We start from the raw sequence: 15,473 nt of genomic DNA on the forward strand, positions 1-15,473 counted from the left end.
GCAGTGAAGTGACATCAGAACATGCTTGTCTTTACATCTGAAAGATAACTGGTAATATTCTCTAACAGGAGATCAGTGCAGATTGGGATGAATTAAAAACCAGTGCTGTCCCGACCTTTAAAAAGAGAGTGGTGCAATCAACATGAAGTACAGACTTAAGACAACTGGAAAAGTCAAACTATAGGGATAAAACCACATGTATTATTCATGTGTGTACAACCCTCATGTTAAATTTAAATAAATTAGCATTCACTCACATTTCACTGAATGGAAGTTTGTCCCCACCCCCGATATCCACACATAGAGGCAATTTTATCTTTCAGTGGCTTTAAAAATAGACTCAAAACAATCAGAAGCACATATACAATCAGCCTACAATCAAGAAGGAAATGTATGCACACACAGTTTCCATTATATACAGCCACTTTATCCATGCCACTCATCCTGATTACAAAAACACATAGATACACAATATGCATACATTAACTTGTTTACTAGTTTCCCGGTTGTTGAGATTGCTTCGGGGGGGACTTTAAAAGTAGTGCAATAACTGTTAAGTAGACTGATCTCAGATGCCAGAATGGGTCATTTAGTGGAAGAAGGACACACTGCTGCTCCACTTCACCGACACTGAAGAGGGGGTTTATCCCATTCAGGCCCCGGCTCCTTCAAGTTCAGCTTTAACTGGATGTGGAGGATGTGCTTGGCAAACAGACACGCTGCTGCAATGTTGTTTTTGGAAAAGCAGAATCATTTTAATGCAGCGCTATTACAGCACTACACAGTATCACAAAGCAGCTGATAAACTGCAGCATCTGTTTATCGTTTGTTTCATGTTTAATCATTTATAAGTATCTGGATCGTTTTTGAGTGTGGGAAAATTTGGTCGATTTATAATGTTATGTGACCTCAGAGCAGCTTGGTATTTAGGGGCAACAACACTATGGGTAAACTGCCAAATGACACTTTATCATGCTGACATAATGAATAACAACTGGCCTAATAATAATTCATTTATTTTTTTAAAATATGCATGAGTGGAAAAAAAGAACAAGTTGAGGAGTGGGCTGGGTGATAAATTATTTGTAAATGTAGCAAAACTACAATATTAAAATAACAAGTCAGGCTAAAGACCCCAATGATCAGCTGATCCCCTATGAGCATATGATACACACATGTAGTTTTGTAGTCTTATGTAATTCTGTTCTGTTCCTGTGAATCAAAATTACTTCAGAGATGTTACATTTAATCAAATCTGAGTTCTAAAGAAAAGGGCAGAGTGTAGTTATAGGGGCTGAAAACTGCAGCATGTTTGAAATAAACTCAAACAAGACTTGGCAAACGCATCATACCGTTACACTTACAGTATGTTATGCCTATGTTTAATTTGGATGTGTGAAAATATACATGCTGTTGCTCGGTTTCAACACTTTTAATTGGAATCATCAGCCAGAAAATGTGCAATGACACAACCAATGATGAGCCAATCAGCAGTTCTCAATAACAAAATGTGCCAAATATTGTGTTTTCTGTGTTAGTGATGCATTTTGTGAACATCAAAAATACTAGCCAAACAGCACCAGCATGTCCTGTATGAAATGTATCAGACACTGCAATACCATTTGTACAGCCTAGATTAAAATATTGCTTTGTTTCTATTTAGCAGGTAAAGTGGGTGCAGTTTTACCATAAGACCTCACAACTTTAGTGGCAAGCTGTTTGTCTCAGGACTCTCCCTGTCTCCAGCCATGTATTGTTATCAATATAATGCAGTCATATTATAAAATCATCCCACAAAGAGCATGTAAAAATAAAATAAGAAAAGAAATAGTCAGCTATAGTAAGACATTTGCTCACGTTCAGGAAAAGTCCCATTTTCTGTCTTCCCATGTGTGAAGCTCGTTAGCTCATCATGAATCAGCAGTATGATGTTCTGTATCTTCTTGGCATTTGGTAAGACTGAGTCACAGTCGGGCTGAACACTTTAGTTTCAGTACAAACGGAGAATGCTGCACAAATTTGAGTGTAGTACAAAAGAAATGCATTTCTCTTGTATCGTCCAAGTCTAACATAAAATGCATTGAATTGAATTACAAAGCTTTCTGGCTGCTGCTAGCGTAGTCAGTCGGGTTTGTAGGTTTGCATTGTTCTGGAGGAAGTGAGGGCTATCTAGCTTGTCAGTATGTTACCTGAACCATACTCTGTCTCCAGCACTAAGTATGCAATTGGTGGTTGCCATTTGTAGTCAGAATATGCAAACTCAGCTCCTTCCTCCATCCTAACACCAGTGGAAATGTTTGTTTGTTTTTTACAATAATGTATTTAAATTTCAAATATCTTCAAGTTTTGCTTCTTTTTTCTTACCATAACACAAAGTTATTTTCGTAGGTTGACGGTTTTAAGAGAAATCGGGTACTTTAGCAACCTAACTAAAATAACTAGCCACTTCCAGAAAGCTAGCCAGCTACAACTCAAGGGCCAAGGAGAAGGTTTTTAGGGCACAGCCTGCAATTTACAAAACAAAAACAAAAAAGTGTTTTTTTGACAGTCACATTCTCACTCACAGAACTCTCAGTCAACATGCTGTCATCCAGCTGTCAACAATAAATTATCCTGTAACATCCTTAAAGATTCAGAGGAAAAGTTTCCAGTGAAAATGACATGAACTCTGGCATGTTTGGGCCTTAATACAATTAAATCTCAGTGCTCACACCACTTTCCAGATTTGACTCCCCATAACTTTTTTCTCCAAAATAAAATGCAAAAAAAGTTATTTTGATATAGTAAATAATAACAAATTTACACCTACAATTGTTCACAAAAGGACAACCAGGTACAGTGTTTGCTTTTTGAAATCGTGCCCTCACAAACTGTAGTTCACAGTTTCAGCAGTGATCAGGTTCATACTCTACAAGAACTATGGGGAAGCCCTATTTTGAGAGCATTTAATTATACAGAAAAGTACATGATGAAGTTGAGACAAAACCTTTTTAACCTTATTAACTAAAGCTGTCAACAAATTGTGAAGAAGTAATTGACCTTATGTCAGAATGGTGGCCTGGAAAAGGCAAAGCCTCTGAAGGAAATGATAAACTAAGAAGAAACAGCAAAACATAAAACAACAGCAAGCACACATCTCAATAAATTTGGACCCACCACTGATAAAATAATCTTCATTGCTACTTCGCTGACCCACTTCCACTACGCTGCTGTATGCAGCCACATATGCTGATGCCATAACACTGCCTCCACCATGTTTTACAGGTTATATTATTTCCTCTGTCCAATAAAGTGTTTCATAACTCGCTTTCCGATGGCTAAGAGTGAAAATAGCTGCACTTTACACCTTGTCGTAACCGTTTGTATATCCATTCATGAATGCACCATTTTGATGTAGACCTTGACAATAGTCCTTCAAAGTATTCTTGAGTGCAGGATTTTTCTTCAGCCTCTGAGCTCAACATTCACTTTGTGACTGTTTGATTTTGCAAAGAGTGTCATTGTCCAAAATTCTATAGATCTGTGCTCTTGCTTCGTAGTCATCGCACACAAAACTCTCACTCAGTTAGCACTCTATTGTCTACACTTTTTTTTTACAGTGTATCTGACATGAGAGAGTACAGTTCAGAGTAAACTTCAGAGGACCTGGCATCCTGCTTCATAGCGTGATAGTGCTGGTTTGGCGAGGAACTGCTCTGTGTATTGATCTGCTCATGCACTATTCCCTCTACTTCGTGTGAGAATTTGTCTGTGATCTGAACCAGCTTTCAAGTGGGTAAAAACAATCTGACTCAAAGGCACTTTTTTTTGTAATGTACATCAATAGAGTAGCAGAGCGTGCAGAAAAAAAGCAAGCCTCCAATAGTGGTTCAAAGGGTAATGATTTACCCTCTGAATGGCCTATCCATCAGAACTACCCTTAATTCTGCTTTATACCGATCTAACACAAGTTGATGCAAACTCATAGTTCAGGAGGATTTCAAAGTGAAATGTCATTCCATTGGGGCAATCGTGGCTCAAAGAGTTGGCAGTTCATCTTATAACCAGAAGGTTGCCGGTTCGAGCCCCGGCTCGAACAGTCTCAGTCGTTGTGTCCTTGGGCAAGACACTTCGCCTACTGGTGATGGCCAGAGGGGCCGATGGCGCGATATGGCTTAATTCCAGTGAAGATTTTTCAACAAGACTCATTTGTTCGTCAACAGGAGGTGAAGCACAAATGGCAAGGTAAATTATTGAACATCGCTACAAATCTTAGTGTGATGATAGTAGTGTATGTATGTATACATGCACCCAATCTCCTACTTAAAAGGTTGAATCATAGTTTGCAAGAACATCGTCACACATACAGCGATGATTAACATCTATATGTTATTACAAAAATCTTTATATTCATTCATATTCATCATCCCTCAATGTTACACTGTCCACTTGTATCACTTGGCACATTCAGTGTGGAAATTTGTTCAAGTCGCCAGTACAGCGATTATTCACACCTCTGTGTTTTTAAAAAGAATTATTATTACAATTATTAAAATATTTATTATAAATATTTTAATAATTATAAATTTAATAATTATAAATTTAATATAAATTCTTTGGATTTTCCTGTATATTATGTTCATGTTAGTGCTGTCACCGTTAATCTGGTCAAAATGACATTAACGCCATAACCGCCCGTGCGTGGAGCTGCACGGCGTCAAAGCGTTAGCGGGGTTAGCTTGTTTTAACACGATAACTCGCTAATGGAGATTTGCCGCGTTAAAGCAGTTATGGCATTAACGTCATTTTAATGAGATTAACGTTGACAGCACTAGTTCATATGTTTTTACCGTATTACCTAATCAGTCTGTGTTTCTTTCATGTGTCATGCTCAGTGTTTGTCGCCCGTAAAATAACTTATTTCTAAATGTGCTGCTGGTTACAATAAAGATAATAATGTACTGTTAAAGGTATCTGTAACTTTTTACAACAAGTTTTCCTCAAGTAGTAATCAGTACGCTAATAATTTGCTCCGTCATTTGATAAATTATTGGTGATACTTGAAACCATTAAAGCCAACTTAATCTTTAATGTCGCAAAACTGAAAGTTTCAAACCTGCAAATGAGCAAAACTGAAACACTGACTTGAATAAAACATCTTAATTAACTCTGATGATATCATTTTTTTTCAGTTTGATTTACATTTTTAGTGCAGTTTTCTTTATTTATCTTTATTGCTTTTACTGTGCTGTTCATGCCAGTGGTTAAGACACAGTTGATGGCAATATAGTTTTATAATAGTACATCTATTATAACGATGGCAATATGGTTTTATAATAGTGCATCTAAAATACTGCAAGGCTTTGTGAAACGGTAAAAGATGCTTAAGCGTTATACTGCATATTCAGCAGTGCCAGTATTTTGAGAAAGACAAGTTGGCAGCTAAGACTCCTTGAATATCTTCCAAAGTCTAATTCACAGACATAGATATCAGCAGTACTGTGCAGTCAAAGATGACAGACTGTATCACAAGACACGAATCATTCGGTGTCACTCTTTATTTCAGAATCAAAACAGATTTGATGATCCGTAAAAGTATAAAACATTGACCCCATTAACTCCTAACTGACACACCTGTGATCCTCAAAAGTTCTCTGTATTTGAGCTATTCAGAGCACCGGAGGATTTGTCAAGATGATCTCTATTACACTTTAGTCTATAGTTCAATAAGCACTGACACGGCGTGAAAAACCTATAAACATGCAGAAAGCGTGTCTTATCTGTTGATCCTACATATTTGAAAAGACGGATGACTCAAAGGAGAAAAAATAAAAAGGGTTCAAACCTTAATTGCAGACCGGAGCTGCTCAGCATCCACTTCTCTGCGTGTTGCCTTCTCCTGCACTGCTTCTGCTTCCAAGCTCAAACGATCTCGCCAAAGCAGATTTCAAACACTCTTTCTCTGCAGTCACTGCCGTTCATACACAAATGCTGCATCCCTGAATGAATGAATAGAGCTTACAGGTGTACATGTCGGGAGAGCGCTGCCAGAGCTCATGGCGTGCTCCAGCGCTCACAGACTGAGACGTGGAAGAAGAGAGGGCAGCTTATTTGGCATTATCATCCCGCCCTCCCTCTGGTCTACTCTCCTCCCGTTCCTCTCTCTGTCACTGTCTCCTCTCTTATTCACCTTTTTATCCCCTGCCTTTCCCCTCAAAGCAACAGCTCAGCTTCCTCTTGTCTTGCTGTAATTATGAGTGCAAGTAATTGTCTTATTCCAGCAAGAGGGTGTACGTGAGAGAGAGGCAGACACGACTTGAAGCAAGCCATCTGTGAGAGAGTATTTATATGAAACTGAAGGAGAATCTCTGCTTTTGAGGGAAGGACCATCCTCTCTGAGACAAACAGCTACTGGCATGTATCAGAGAGGGATGAACAGCCGACTTCGTACAAGAAGAGGAGAACAAGAGAGCCTCCCGTGTCTTCGAGATCTAAGGTGCACACAATGAGGAGCTGCTGATTTAAAGAAGCATAAAATTACCTTGGACACAATTACATTTTTTGACAGTGAAGGATCACCTCTCAGGAACCCTTAAGTGCTACTTTTCCTCTTTTTGAAAGGTGTGACATTTAGAAGAAATGCTTAGCCACTAAACTTGAATCTAACCTTTACTAAATAATGGATTGTGGCTGTGAATCATGTGACACCTCAGTAATTGAAAAACAATATGAAAATTCCAGAGGCTCACTTCGACAGTTGTAAGTCTACAGCTGTGTGCACTTTAGTTCACTCAGTCATGTATATTTATTAAATGCAAGAAAACAATGTTGCTTTAAGGAAGACATGCGCTCCAGTCTGGAAGCGATGAGGTGAAATAACTCTCCTGAAGCCATCAGTCACGTTGTGAAATATTTCCACTCTGACGCCACATACACACACTTCTGACTAGAAGCATTTAAACATCTATGAGAACCTAAATGATTGTCTTTTCCATCTATTATGACAACACACGTCCAACAAGGCTGTTGCTTAGTTTCCAAAATAAAATGTCACGAGTAGTTGTTATTTGTGCTCTGTCTGGTTGTGTATTTTCTTTTTAAAGCAGCACAGGCATCATCCATCTAGTTTCATCAAAATGAGCCTGGACAGTGCAACAGCTGTGGCATTTCATACTTTGAATGTTGAACTTTAAAGTTTGTCCCCAGTCACAGAGATTCGTAAGTAAGACTAAACGTGATCAACTTCACTTGTCTTGCAAAGCAAAGAAGAAAAGCTGCAGTCGTTTACCGACGTTGGTTGTGTGGAGCTAAAAACCTAATTGCTATTTTTTTCAGCTGTGAGGCCTCTAGTTGTCAAACCATTGTTTACAATGAAAGAAAAGTATTATATAAAAGTCAGCCTGTGGCCACTGGCTAAAACAAGTGACTGCTCTGGATTTTTCAATATTAAATATTTTAAATATTTGATTACAGTTTGTAGCGGGCCAAACACAGTCAGAATATCATGTTAAAGTTATTTTAAATAATAACTCACCTCACCTACTCACTAGTAAATATATGTCTAACAGTTTTTTAATCTCACTCTTAAAGGGGAAAAAAAGCAAAATACTAGTTGTGTTCAGAGAGGAAGGTTTGAGTGCGTACAGCGTGTTGTGTTCACGCTAGCTCAGAATAATATCATATTGCTCGTTTTAGAGTGAGAGCTGGTGGTGGTGAAGGATGGCTTTACAATTGTGGAATATTTTCAGTGTGTCTGTGTCTCTACAGTTTGCCTTGCAAGAAGAACAAGTAGGTCAAAGCGCCTCGGGACTCTGTAAGCATTTTGACAGACTTCCAGATCTCCTGGAAGTTGGTCTCCAGAGGGGTGTAGGCAATATTTAGGGCAAACCCCTGCACAGTAATCTCCTTCCTTCAGCTAATGCATTAAAAAACTGGGAACATGAAAGTATTTCAAATAAAGGGAAATAAATGCTCAATGTGATAAAGCTAGGCTAGCTTCATTAAGGTAAGACATACACATGAATCGCTGAAGCACTCATCTGCTTGTTGGGAGATGATACACATCATTATTATTGTTTCAATATGCATTATTTTTTTTTCTGTGTTACTGTAAGTACGGTACAATCATTGCATTGCTAATTCTAGTCCCTCACTAAAAGCAAAACCCACCTTGCCACTGTTACCGGACAACAGCTTGCACAAACTGGAGCAATGGTGGTAAGAGGGGCTGCATTGGAGAGAGAACAAGGAAAAGGAAGTTGCAGGGGGAAAAAAGGCTCAGCCTTGCTGAAAGGCCGGGTATTTTGTCTCTGCATGTCTCAATGGGCAGCCCACAATGTGTGTTAATTCATCCCTCACAAAGAGCCTTGAAGCGAGGCTTTCCCAAACCAGCAAACAAATCACTTCCCTCCCTCTCCATTGGTATTCTGAGGATGATTCTCAGGTCTTTGTGTAGGGAAATGAGCAGCGGAATAAGAAACAGATTTAAGTTAAAGGTGCGGTTTACTCAGGGATCGCTTTGATTGAAATACCTCACACACGAACAGAATGTCCTCGTTTTGAGTCTATATCACTTTTTTCCTGTCTATATTGAGACAAATACCACCTCTGTGTTGAGATGAAGTAAACTATTCTGCCGTTAGCAGTCCATTTAAGTAAAATTTAATTAGCTGTTAGCAGCCTGTGATTCCACTCTTTCATTTCATTCATAAATCCTCATTTAAAATCTGTTGTGTGAGCACTGCTGCTTAATTTATTATGATATAGCTCTAAAAATGTCTTTATTATAACTGTGTGAGAGAGTGGATAGGCTCTTATTTAGTGCTAATTAAGCTATCCATAAAAAGGTTAACGTTTTGCTAAAGTCACATTCTAGTCAGAGTCTAATCTGGTTTCCTGCAGCAATAAAATTATTTTAAGTTAATAGTAGCTCAGAAAACCACTGTCATCACCTCATTCATTTTCAGTTGTTTTAACACCAGTTTATTGTTTTGATGTTTTACTTTACTTCACTATTATTGATTTAGTTCACACTACTCTAATGAGCATCATGAGTTGTTACTGAGATGCAGGTAAGCGACAAAGCGTTTTGCAAAGGATTCATTCAAGTTTTGGATCCAGTTGCACTTTGGTTTGGGCTGCACAGCTAATTAGTCAAAAATGACTTGGTTTGAGTTAGGAAATGATCATTATAGGTAATTATGATTAGCAAACCTTTTTATGTTACCGGGGAGTGACGTTTTTCACATGGGCCATTACCAATGACTGTAAGTTTGTTTTCTAAAAGCCGCTGCAACACACTGTGCACCTGCTGCAAATTTTTATCAAAAGATCTGGAAAAAATGAGAATATCATCCAGATACAAGTACACAAAATTATTCAAAAAGTCCTGTAACACATCATTAGTCGAAGCATAAAACACTGATGGTACATTAGTCAGACCGAAAGGCATTACCAGGTATTCGTAATCAGTGATGGGAATAACGGCGTTACAAGTAACGGCATTACTAATGGCGTTACTTTTTCAGTAACGAGTAATCTAACTAATTACTATTCCTATCGTTACAACGCCGTTACAGTTACTAACAAGGAAATGCGGTCCGTTACTATTTTTCAACAAACAGACGATTGAAGCTGTGTTCAGCTTACCGCATCTTATATCAGTTGCACGGAAGTAGCTGTAAGTAATCTGGACGCTACAGCTTTAAGCAGCTGCGCGCTCCCGCGGACGGTAATCATGATCACTGTCTAGAACAGCGGTCCCCAACCCCCGGGCCTCGGACCGGTACCGGTCCGTGAGTCGTTTGGTACCGGGCCGCGAGAGTTGAGGCTCACGGACCGGTACCGGTCCGTGAGTCGTTTGGTACCGGGCCGCGAGAGTTGAGGCTCAGGTGTGAAATGTATGGTTTTCAGCGTTTTTATCGGTTTTCAGCGTTATTTTGTTATCGTTTTTATCGTTTACTCGGTTTTCCTGCATCTTTTCACGTGTGTTATGAATAAATTTTCTTTTTTTCGGTACCGGTACTAGTTTTATTTTGTTGTATTTATCCGCGACACCTTAAAGGCCGGTCCGTGAAAATATTGTCGGGCATAAACCAGTCCGTGGCGCAAAAAAGGTTGGGGACTGCTGGTCTAGAAACAGGAGTGATACACCTGCTGCTGTCAGACCTGCAGGTATCAGGCTGTGATGTTCTCCTTTATAGTGGACAGAAATTATGTTTTTGGAGTGGCACAAATAATTTGTGTGGCATCTTACTGAATGCAGAACAGCTGATTGTTCTGTAAATAGTTTGAAATGGTTATTTAAAAAATCAAGGTAAAAAGGTAAATGGATGCAAATAACTTTGTTTGCAAAACTTGTGCATAGGATTTTAAAATTGACAATTTATTTTTGCATTTAAAGTTACGAAATATGATTCTTTAAACATGTTTGTGGTTGTTACAGTAAAAATATAACTTTTTCTACTCTGATTTTATGTTTTTTGTCTGATTTTAGATCAATTGTGTTAATACAGTATGTCAAAATGAAAACATAACTGTAAATTCAGACGCGTGAGGTGGTGCTGAAAAGAATGATACCAAACAAGACAAAGTAAATAGTTTTTAAAGGTAAAATGTGGACCCCAGAGGGTTAAGTGTTATTTTTAAAGTAACGCAATAGTTACTTTTCAAGTAATTAATTACTTTTAGCATATTGTAACTCAGTTACTAACTCAGTTACTTTTTTGAAGAAGTAACTAGTAACTGTAATTAATTACTTTTTCAAAGTAACTTGCCCAACACTGTTCGTAATGTCCTCACGGAGTGTTGAAGGCCATTTTCTACTCATCTGCCTGGCGTATGCACACCAGGTGATATGCGTTCCGAAGGTCCAGTTTTGTGAAAATGATGGCTTCCTGTAGAGGTTCAATAGCAGAAGAGATCAGTGGGAGGGGATATTTATTCTTCACAGTTATGTCATTGAGACCCCGATAGTCAATACAGAGCCTGAGAGATTAATCTTTCTTTCCTACAAAGAAAAAAAACACCAAAGGCAAAGGGGACAGGCGAATTAAGCCCGCCTCCAGCGACTGATATACCTGTCCGTGGCCGCCTTCTTAGGGTTGGAGAGGCCGACTGGTAGGCAGCTGGTCTCCAAGTAACGGTTCAATGGAACAGTCATATCAACGGTGAGGGGGAAGTGAGAGAACGTGGTGTTTACTGAAAACAGGCCCCAGATCACCTCTGGTACGGACAAAAGATCCAAAGTCTCAGGTGCCAGCTTAGAACTGAAGACAGGTGGAGGTAGTAAGGCAGACTGTAAACAGTGTGACAAGCAGGGGCTACTCCAACTCTCAATATGGCGGGTGGACTAGTTAATGTGGGGATTATGGCACTCCAAATATGGGTAACCTAAAACGATGGGAAACTCAGGGGAGGAAAAACAAAACAAAACAGAGAAGCTTGCGATGATTACTGGAAAGTATTAATGAAACAGGTTCAGTCTCGTGAGTGACTGTGGGCAGCGACTTGAGCCAGCGACTTAATGCGGAAATTGATGGAAAACTCGGCTACCGATTGACTGCCCTGCTGGAGCCCGAGCACCTGCCACGTAGCTTCGCCAGTGCACAGAGATGAGGAAACACGGCCTTAAAATCCTGAACAAATTGTACATAGGTGACAGTCTCGAGAAGATAGAGGGCGAGATACAATTCGGCCCAACTCAGAGCACAATCATGGAGGGCACCAATAATATGCAAGATCTTCGATACTGAGAACCCACACACAAGATCTTGGAGGTGTCATCAGAAAACGCATGAGGGAAATGCTGAAATGCTGCCTGTAATCGGACCCAGAGTTAGCAACATCCCCCAAGAACCCGAAGATTAGAGTCCTGGCCCCTAGCCCTGCCAGTGTAGCAGAAATGATGAGGATGATGATGGCAGCAGCAGCCGTTCTTCTCTGCGTGAGTCGCTTAATGTTGTTCGTGTGTAATTTACGTTGAGTAGGCTCACCACGTTATTACATTAATGCACGTAAGGTGAACTAGCAAACACCGTCGTAGTTACATGCGGCTGTCTTCTTGTTTGATGGCAGATACTCCCTTCACCCTGGCCAAAAAGGCTAAAATGACCAAAGAAAAAGTGGAAAACAGCTAAACATGAGAGGTTTTTGGATAAAGTTTGTGTTTTTTCCATTGTTTAAGCACTGCTTCCAGCCAAGAGTGATACCATATATCCCCTATAGCTGCAGAACAGGCTAACATTGTTATCGTTTTACAAAAAAACAGCTAAACATAAGAGGTTTTTGGACAAAGTGTGTGTTCTTCATTCTTTAAGCACCGGTTCGAGCACCGTTTAAGCACCGGCACCATTTCAAAAGTACCGGTTTGGTACTGGTATCGGATAAAACCTAAACGATACCCATCCCTATCAAAGAGTGGTTGGAGTATTCTGTTAGGTGACTCTAACGGGTGGACTCAAGTTGCAGAAACACACAGAGGCTCAGGAAGCTGCAGTGAATTTTGTTTATTTGCAGTGATAGGGGTATTTACAAGGGTTGGGGCTATTTACAGTGACAGGGTACATGTGGGACGGGGAGAAAACAAAACACAGAGCCAGGGTGTGTCGGAGGATTGGTGGCGTACAGGAGCGATCTAAGGAAGAAGGACAAAACAGAGTTAAGGGGGTGACTCCGAAAGCCGAGCACAAAACGTATGCCAACAGGGAGAGTTGGAGAGCTTACTTGACACACTGAAAACACAGACGTGGACCGTGATCTTCTGGAGCCACAGGCAGAGGCAAGGTAGATTTCTGTTTTAGATCAGGGAAAACAATCTCCAAAGCAACAGGCAGGCGAGCGGGTAGCGGGACAGGCTAGTGCAAGGAAACACAGGCAAGGAGACGAATCCTGAATACTTAGCAGATGTAGCGTCAGTCTTGATAGTCTTTATGCAAAACACGTTTCTACTTGTGAAAGCGACAATACACCGACACCAGACGTCCGTCGCACAGCTCTTTAAAAACGCTCCCTCTGATGACGTCTGATGCGTGCCGGGGATCCCGCAAAGTACAGCCCTGCCTACCTGCGCCGAAAAAGAAAAAGAAGCCCAAGAACGCCACACATAAACACACCAGCTCCTAATACCTACACAATAAAACAGGAAACTGGGGAGCATGACGCAGGAGTGAAGAAGAGGCAGATGAGAGCGAGACATGGTGGACTGGGGAAACATGGATAAGGGGTGACCGTGGCTCAGGGGGGTTGGGAAGCGCATCTGTAACCGGAAGGTCGCTGGTTCGATCTCTCTGTCCTGGACGTTGTGTCCTTGGGCAAGACACTTTACCCTACTGCCTACTGGTGTTGGCCAGAGGGGCTGATGGCGCGATATGGCAGCCTCGCTTCTGTCAGTGGCAGCTGTGGCTACCACTGTAGCTGCCTCCACCAGTGTGTGAATGTGAGAGTGAATGAATAGTGGCATTGTAAAGCGCTTTGGGTGCCTTGAAAAGCGCTATATAAATCCAATCCATTATTATTATAAACCACAAGGAGGGGAAACAAGACACAAATACAAATACAGATAGGGAGCAAAGACATGAGGGGAGCCTAAATGTACAACGGTAAACATAGTGGTAATCCCGAGATTATTCTAGATAAGAATAGATTAATAACGAATAATAAATCATAACACAACAAGTCATAAAAACAAAAGAAACACAAAATGCTGGGTCAAAAGGACCCAGAACCATGACAATCCATCCATATTCAATAGGACTGATAACGACTGTGTTTAGACTGTTCCTTCCCATTCCATGCAAGGCCACCTGGGTTGGCTGGAAGACTGTTTATTTAGCCTGGCAGGGCAAAGGACACTGTCTCAGCTGAACTCTGGACACGCCAACACATACATATACACTGATATGTACACACTCATCCCCCCTCCCTTTCCAAACGCCTTCGATGCTTGCTTCCTCTTAGGGAACACGGCGGGTCTGAGCCCGCGCTGGAATGGTAGCGCTGGGCAGGATGGCTGCTGTGTTTGCTTCGGATTACTCCTCACCCCCCACCTGACCCTGTGGCTTGTCACGTGCTCCATAATGTTGTGCTGTGGACATTTATGTGCTTTTTGTGCAGAGGAGTTTTTTTGTTTCCTGTTCTCATGCTGTCCTCCCAGGAGCCCAGCATGAGTAGAGGTCTCTTTTTTTCTCTTGTACTTTCCCATTGTAGTGTATATTTCAGTGTTTTTTTTCTGTAACGCTACCGATCTCTGACCTGTATCCCCATGTGATGTCTGTGTTGTGTGTGTAAGGTCGGGGGGGGGGGTCCTATTTCACTGCAGGGCAACCTGCACGTGGTGAATAAAGCCTTGACTGATTGATTGATTGATTGATTGATTGATTGGACTATCACCTAATTATCTAATCATCTAACATCTGTCTTGTCACAAAAATATAACACTTTTCCATTCACCTATGTTGGGTGCTTCATACAAAGCTGCTAAAGTCCCAGCTAAGATATAAGGTGGTGCTCCAGTAAAAGTGCTGCACATTCTGAAACACTGGGCTAACTGGCTCTTTAGCTACAATGCTAAAGCTGCATACAGCAAACAGACAAAGTGGTGTTTTTGTTATAAACTTGGTAGTTTAATTGCTTACCTGATGTTGACATGAATTTATTGGCTGATCCCTACAGTGCCAACATACTTCTCTTTTCTTTGCATAATAACGAGGATGTGATTAAAGGAGCAGTTTTTCCACGGTACAGTAGACACTTGGAAGCAAAACAGAGCAAAACAGAGTCACTGTGGGTCTCGTTGGTATAAAACTGTTTTACTTTTTGTGTGCATGCTGTTTATTTTCTACTACAGCTATTAATGACATGCACAGTAATATAGTTGCTATACAGCCTCTGCTCCCAGCAGTATGTGCAATGTGTCTATTTTTTCTTTGCTCAAGCATCTCAGAATTGAACATGTTGGTCTAAAATAAGCTAAATGATAAAAACTGAAGTCTAGTTTAAGACTACGTAGCATCTACAGCTTACAAATTAAAGCACCGCCGGAAAAAGTTTAGGTTTTTGCAACGTCTCTGTCAGGCTGTTGCTTTACACTTAAAATAACATTAGGCTGCGTTAGGATGTGCAAAACCCCTGCAGCCAAGCTTTCAGAAACACTGATCTTTATTTCTCATTTGAAGAGCTTTAAATTACACAACCGGTTTCACAGTTATCTGGAAGGTGTCTATGTCTTGTTAGAAATGACACCTCTGTGAATGTTCTTTTATTTTTCAGGATGCTGTGTACCTGTTTCATCTGAGTCTGTTTCCTGGCACTCATAATTTTTTTTCTGGTTGAAAAATGGTGCTTAACTTTAAAGCAGAGCTCCACAAAAGTGATGAAATTTAATTGGAGTGGTAATTACACATATTCAAAAGGTATTGGTGTTAAAAAAAAAGAAAGAAAGAAGCCAAATGCAGAAATTTTCATTTGGCTCTGCCTCTTGTGTTTGCTGCAGTAAA

At 40.4% G+C, this 15,473-nt stretch overlaps 1 protein-coding gene across 3 annotated transcripts in view; it reads right to left on the minus strand.

Annotated features, from left to right (window-relative positions):
* Positions 1-6,423, minus strand: part of b3gat1b (beta-1,3-glucuronyltransferase 1 (glucuronosyltransferase P) b) — a 71,844-nt gene extending 65,421 nt beyond the window's left edge. For 2 of the 3 annotated variants that reach the window (XM_084941467.1, XM_084941469.1), the window contains exon 1: positions 5,825-6,422. The gene's annotated coding sequence lies outside the window, so the exon portion shown is untranslated. Of the gene's footprint in view, positions 1-5,824 lie in introns of all 3 variants that reach the window. The other variant, XM_084941470.1, reaches the window with a different exon arrangement.
* Positions 6,424-15,473: the final 9,050 nt, after the last annotated feature.

Source organism: Perissodus microlepis, chromosome 10 (assembly GCF_051167445.1).
Source record: "Perissodus microlepis isolate ML-2025 ecotype Zambia chromosome 10, ASM5116744v1, whole genome shotgun sequence".
NCBI lineage: Eukaryota > Metazoa > Chordata > Actinopteri > Cichliformes > Cichlidae > Perissodus > Perissodus microlepis.